Source organism: Aotus nancymaae, unplaced genomic scaffold (assembly GCF_030222135.1).
Source record: "Aotus nancymaae isolate 86718 unplaced genomic scaffold, 86718_ANA_hifiasm-v0.15.2.pri h1tg000046l, whole genome shotgun sequence".
Lineage (NCBI taxonomy): Eukaryota > Metazoa > Chordata > Mammalia > Primates > Aotidae > Aotus > Aotus nancymaae.
This window is the reverse complement of record NW_026988460.1, coordinates 677,413-684,969: the sequence shown is the minus strand read 5'-3', so window position 1 is coordinate 684,969 and position 7,557 is coordinate 677,413.

Here is a 7,557-nt window from a genome sequence, read left to right as displayed (position 1 = left end):
GCAGTCTTTGAGTCTGCCAAATGCAAGCGATGATGGCTGACTCCCTTGTGTATTCATTTCTCTGAGATGCCATAAGAAGTTACCACAAGTTTGGTGACTTAAACAGCAGAACTGTATTCTCTCACAGTTCCAGAGGCTAGAAGTCTGAAGTCACGGTGTTAGCAGGACTGTGCTCTCACTGAAGACTCTAGGGGACAATCTGCCCCTTGTCTTTCTCTCAGCTTGTAGTGTTGCTGGCAATCAGCATTCCTTGGCTCATGGATGCATCACTCCGATACCTACCCTGTCATCACATGATCACATGATGTTCTCTCGTGGGCCTCTGTCTCTGGCTCCCGTCCCTTCTTATAAGGACACCAGTCACCATGGATTATGGGCCCATCCTACTCCAGTATAATCTCATCTTCACTAATTACATTGGCAATAACACTGATTTCAAAGAAGATCACATTTGGAGGTTCTGGGAAGCACATGAATTTTGTACTGTCCAGCCCAGTACACCTTGCTGTAGCCAACTCCAAACAAACAGCTCTTCATTCCCACATGGCTTGCAAGGATACTGGCAGAGAGTTGGCAAGTCAAGGGGACTGAACATTGGGGAAATCATTGGCCATGCAGCAGGGTAAGCTACTGCTGTAACAAACACTCCCCACAATTTGGAGGCTTCATGCACCAAGTCTACTCCTCATTCAGATCGTAGTTCATTGATGAGGGTGGGGTGGGGTTTCCATGCAGTGGCTACTTACTCATTTCATGTCCCCTCATAGTTCACTGGCCTGAACTCAGTGTGAACACACCTGTTCCAAGGGAGACAAGGACATGTATCATAGCCAGGTACCCAGGAAGAGGTCACATATCAGTGGTGGTCTGAAGCCAAATTGTGGAGAAGAGAAAGGCCCATCTCCTCTGTCCATGCTCCCCTGCCCTACAGACAGATGTACCAGAATCCCCAAACTGCAAGCTTCACAAGGGACTCCTCTGAGGACCACTGTCTAAACTATCCCCACCTCCTGGACCATCCTTTCCATGTTCCCTCTTTACAATATGATAGTGAGCAGTTCATAAAAGATGAAGATGTAATGTGTTAGTCTTCTGAAGGGGCACTTGTAATTTATCAAGAGATTTAGATTTCCCCTTCAAAGAAATGAATCTCTGATAGTAAAATCACAGCTCTCAGAAGCAAGGCATGCGAGGCAGTAGGGATGAGAGAGCCCTTCTAATCACAGAGAGTGATCCAATTACATCCTGTACCTAAGGGTTGATCAACCCAGAAGGCTGTCATCAGAAGGGGCTTAGTGGCCAGGTGTATGAATTTTAAACCAGGCTCCAAATTGTTTCCCAGCTTATCTACTTACCAGCTGTGTGAACCAGCTTCTTCTAACATCTCTGATGCTTGGTTGCCTCATCCATGAAAAAGGGCAATAATAGAACCCACTTCACTGGTTGCCTCTGAGAATTAAATTAGATAAGACACAAATTATGCACCCAATGAGTGGTAACCATTGGTAGCCAGTAAGAGCAGCTTACTTGATATTTTTTCAGTGATAATGGAAAAAGTTAAATTTTAAAATCTCACCTTCTCAGTATCTTAGTATCTAAATATGTTGTGCAACACACACATCCTCATGATCGGTTGGGAGCCCCAGCATGGGGAGACTCTCCTCTTTTCATCTTTGTATTCCTCTCCACTGTGCCCCTTGCCTGCCAGCCTGTCACTTTGTATGGAGCGAGTGTCGATCAAATCTCAATTAAAGCTCTGAGTGCTGGGGAACAAGAACGTAATCCTTGAGTCATTTTAAACAACTTATAATTAATGTAATAAGGGAAACATTGTTGATGCATTAAGGAAAACAGGGCTGTCTGCCAGAGAAACAAGCAGATCTTCATTTTGGAATCCCACACTTAGACATGGCTGCTTTTGCCTCAGTTCTCACGGTACCCTTTGGGACTTTGTTGGCTGAAATAGATTTGCAGAGGACACAGCATTCATCATCAGGCCTCAGGTGACAGGCCTCTTAGGCAGCACCATTGCTGTCTTTTTATTATTGTTATTACAAAACTCCCTTCAGCCTGATTGTTCAGTGTCGTAAAGTCCACATGGGACTAACACCACCTGGGACCCAGTGGACATTTCAGGCGTCAGTCATGTGTCAGAGCTGTACTCCCTGAAATACTGAGATCCACTCCCATTCCACATTCCATCTGCAAATGTGATGAAGCCCCTGATATGGTTTGGCTGTGTCCCCACCCAAATCTCATCTTGAACTGTAGTTGCCATAATCCCCACATGTTGTGGAGGGATCAGGTGGAGATAATTGAATCATGGGAGTGGTTTTTTTCCCATGCTGTTATGATAGTGAATAAGTCTCATGAGATCTGATGGTTTAATAAAGGGCAGTTCCCCTGCACATGCTCTTTTGCCTGCCGCCATATAAGACGTGCCTTTGTTCCCCCTTTGCCTCCTGCCATGACTGTGAGGGCTCCCCAGCCATGTGGAACTGTGAGTCCATTAAACCTCTATCCTTCATAAATTACCCAGTCTCAGGTATTTCTTCACAGCAATATGAAAATAGACCAATACAGTCCCCCTTTATAAGTCTTCAGTGGGAATGAAATAGACAACTGCTCTTTTCAGTATGGTTTAAGGAAAACTTCCAGCATCAAACTTCCCTATGATGTAGATGAATGTCATAGGGTTTGCCCCATCTGTGCTGCTTGGCTGACCCTGCGGGCCTTGAGAGAAGCTTCTCCTGTAATCATGGGGCCCCCATGGACCCTGCTTACAAAAGTTTTAACAGCCTGTTTGTTCTCTCATGTACATGCTAGTGCCAGTGTATAAGGAGACTGTTTTCTTCATTCTCTGACTAGGCACAATTTAACAACTGTTTTAATGTATTATTTATTTACAAAAGAAAATATCAGGGCCAGGTGCAGTGGCTCACGCCTCTAATCCCAATACCATGGGAGACAGAGGAGGGAGGATTGCTTGAGGCCAGGAGTTCGAGACCAGCCTGGGCAACATAACGAAGCCCCGTCTCTACAAAAAAAATAGAATACTAAAAGAAGCCAGGCATGGTGGTATGCACCTGTAGTCCCAGCTACTCAAGAGGCTGTGGTGGGAGAATCGCTTGAGCATGAGAGATCAAGGCTGTAGTGAGCCATAACCACACCACTGTACCCCAGTCTGGGTGACAGAGCAGGACCCTGTCTCGAAATGATTGTTTAAGCTTTTCATAAGGAAATGTAGAAACCCTTAGTTTTGTCCAAGATGAAAATTTCACTTTCAGAATAATAAGTATGCCTAACAGCTGTTGAGTCACTTGCTGGAGCCCACTCCCACTCTGTGGAATGTATTTTTGTTTCAATGAATCTGTTCTTTTCTTTCGTTGAAAAAAAAAAAAAAAGAATGCCTAACTCCAAGAATTATGTGCATTATTCACCTGTCACCATCCTAATTCATATCCTATTCATGTCCTTTGTACACAGGAAACCTATTCAGGCTTTGTTTTGTGCTTTTCCTACAACTTAAATTCCTGTGGGCAGTAGTTGGGTAATATTTTATCTTTGTAGCCCCCTAGCTTAGCATGGTAAGGAAATGTGAGTTGTACTACAGGAGAGGGAGAGCTTTGCCTAGTCATTTACCCAATTACTCACCCTACAATGTGCCATTTACTGTTTAGACATGGAAGAAACAGCAAAGAGCAGCACAGACAACCACCTTGCTCTCATGGAACTTATATGCTAGCGCAGGAAGACCCATTCTATGCAAAGAAACTAAGTATGAATGTGAAAATCTTAGTAAGTGCTATTCATTTTTTAAGCTGATGAGAAAGAGATGACTAGGAGGAAGAAAGAGGCAACTTTAGCCAGAGAAATCAGGAAAGGCCTCTCTGAGAAGACAAGAGCTGAGCAGAGCTGAGCAGAGCTGGAGGCACAAGAAGAACTGTTTGTGAGATCCAAGGCAGAGTTTGGCAAACGACGACCTTCCACCAGATCCCACCCACCATCTATTCAGATAGAGGAAACAACACCTGCTAAGTCCCAGCATAAGGACCAGCAGGACAGCAGAAAGGCTGGAATTAAAGGCAGAAGATGGTCCCTGAGAGACAAGCAGAGAGTAGATACTATGGGACACAGGATATTTTTTGTCATCTAATCATATGCTGCCATATGTTATAGGTAAGATGCTTTCGTCTAGTCTCTACGTCAAAACAATTTCAAGTAGCAGAAAGCAAGGCCTATGTTTTATCATTGTAACTGACAAACTCTACCCCACCTTCCTTGAATGACTTGGCCTGGGGGCTCACGAATCCGACACTTGCCTCCCTATTGCTTAGAGCGGAGGATCACCAACCAGAACAGGTGAGCCCCATCTCAGCTCTGCTACTTACTGGCGATGTGAACTTGGACAAGTTACCTAACTTCTCTGTGCTGCAGCTTTCCTCACCTGCAAAGTGGTGCTACTACTACCCAAATCAAGGATTTTTATGAAGATTCAATAAGATAACACATGTAAAGCATATAGTAAGTGTAGCTGCTATTGCTATTACTGAGCAGAAGGCTCACTGGGCACATTAAATGTGGGTGCCTGGCCCCACCTCTAGATATCTAGATTCAGTAATCTGAACTGGGGCATAGAAATCTGCCAGGAGGTGTGGGAGTCAGATGTTGGGAAATACTGCCCCAGGAAGACAGGTGTGAGGCCATCTGGCCTGGCAACCTGACCTAGCCTAAGGCATTGATAAACAGTAACTGTGTATCATTGAGAGGGTGGATACTTGAAGGGTGTGGGGTGGGATTTTTCCTGTGCAAGCTCAAGCCTGAGGTTGAGCAAAGAGCAGAGGTGGAGGTAAGGACAGAAACGGGTTGGGCCTCCAAACTCTGTGATCATAAGGTTAAGTACTCTCCATTGTAGTCAGAGCCCTGTGCAGATTAATTGTGATACGGACAAGAGACAGGGAAATACTGGGTACAAGAGAGTGGTTCCCTGGCAAAGGCCACGCCCTCAAGACTGGATACCCACAGCCCTAAATGAGAACAGGCATTTCTGTTTTTGTGCCCCAAAAGCTGTCTTTTGGCCTGCCACACCCCCTATCCTGCCCCCGTAGAAATCCCAAACCCTATGCTCCAGAGCAGACCTGCAGACCATCAGACCAACAGACCAATGAAGCAGAATGATGAGAAAGAGAAAGAGAGGAGTGATGCAGCAGAGAGGGAGAGAGAAGAGGGAGGGGAGTTTGGCCGGGGGCCGTAGGAGGAGAGTCCAGCTGCTGGGTGGCCCAACTCCAGGGGAAGACCACCTTCCCACTCCATCCCTCTCCTGGCTCCCCATCCATCTCACTGAGAGCCACCACCACCACTCAGTAAAACCTTGCACTAATCCTTCTAGCCCACATGGGATCCAATTCTTTTGGGACACTGAGCAAGAGCTCAGGATACAGAAGGCTGTCACACTGGCCCTCTGCCCTTTTGGCAAAGCAGAGGGTCCATTGAGCTGATTAACACACAAGCTGTCTGCAGATGGCAAAGCTGAAAGAGCTTGCTAACACTGGAGTGCAGACACCTACTCCTAGACGCTACCACAGGGCTGAGAGCCCAAAGCACTCATCCCAGCCTCTGCACCTGCCCAGCTGCATGCTCACCCTAGGGGTTTGAGCCTCGGGGATGACCGAACAGGTGAGTCACACCCTTGTTGCCGGTCCTTCGAAGGAAATCAGGGAACTCTCCTGTTTCAGTTGTATATAGAAAAATAGTTCTGTTCTGTAATTCTTAGGAATCTCTTGTGTTTATCTGCATTCTTATCCTGTGGATGTCAGTCCTTGGATTGTACTTCATGGGGAGGATATTACAAAGGGAGACAAAGCTTCCTCCCTTTCCCCTGTGTGCCTCATTAAGCAGAGCTACAGAGGCCAGGGAGGTGAATGAGTGGGGTGGGACCGGTGTGAGATTAGAGAGTGGTGAAGACTGGTGAATCCAAGAGCACAGGCTGTACCTAAAGGGCTGGTGGCCCCTCCCCCCCAGCCAATTGTTGTCACAAAGAAATTCAGACCAAGAATAGTCAGATATTCCTATTTTCCAAAAGAAGCCAGATATCCAGATTTTTGTACAATACATTTCTCATTAACAAATGCTGGCAAGTAATTCATTTTTTTAAAGCCCCACGCGGGCCAAACAAAACACATCTGCGGGCTGAATCCAGCCTGTGGGTGGGCCTTCAATTTGCAAACTCCAGTCTAGACTGAATAACTCCAGCTTTGGGACCTATGCTGACATCGTCCACCCACACCCCCACCCCTACTCCACCCCATGGCCTGGTGGTGGGACAGGATCTATCCGAGGGCAGGAAGTCTCAATCCTAGCTGCACGTGAAAATCACCTGGGGAGAGAAAACATATATACTGCTGCCTAGGCCCCATATCCAGGGATTCTGATTAAATTGGTACAGGTAGAGCTCTTCAGTTAATATGCATCCAGAGTTCAGCTCCACTGTATTTGCAGGTGATGGTCTTGGGAGGAGGGTGCCCAGAAGTCTGAGAAACAATCCCAGGCTAGAAATCTCTATCAAGGTATTGGCTTTTCTCTCCTTTCCCCTTGTCTATGGGGAGCAGTTATATGAAGTTAAAAGAGTTTGATATTATTAAAAGCTTTGTCTTTCAATTTCTATCACAGTCACTTCTAGATCGTCCCTAAATTCTCATTTTCTAGAACAGCTTTACAAGGTAGAGGTTTTGGTCCTGGTCCTGGTTTCGGTGGGGTCAAGAAGGGACAAGCTAAAGGCACCTTGCCCCTCCCCCTCCCCTCCACTAAAGTCCACATAGAGGAGCAGCATCCTGTGGCAGGGCTGAGCTCGGGAGCTCCAGGTGACAGCCAGCAGGCCAGAGGGAAGATTCTGTAACACCGAGGAGCTGTGCCAGGCTGTCTCATGTAGGTTTAAGGCATACCACCTCGTTCCCAAACATACCAGAGGAAAGTGACCCTTAACGTTGGGGCTGGGGGTTGATGCTTGGGTAATGAATTATTTTTAATCTTTCATACTTAGCCAAGTGTTTGGTTCAAAGTGGTCTATAATTGTGTGTTGAAGGAATGGAGGGGGAGACAGAAAGAGAGAATCAATGGTGGTCTTTATTGCTTTTCTGCCTTTCGAGGCAATTCTTACTCTTCTCATTCCCTCCCTATGAGTAAATCGGGGGTCTGCATGGGAACTGGGTCCACTAAACATTGTTTTGTATTAGCTGCTGTGCTTCCCAGCAAGTTCACGAGTTGCCAGGGTGGTTTCGTACAAAGGCTTCACTCACATATATTAATTGGCTCTTAACACACAGGAAGACACCAGTGAGGTTTTATAGTGTGTGGAGGTTTTTTGAACCAGGAACCAGATTTCCTCGTTTTCCCTGCACCCACTATTTTCCCTTTGAAGTCAACAGGAGCCCTGCTCAGGGTGTCTAGAGAGAAACAAGGATCTGGTCTAAGTGAATTGTTAGGAAAATGTATTAAAGTGCTAAAGGAAGATTAAGTTACCCAGAGAAAACACACTTTGGCCAGAAGGAACTGCAATAA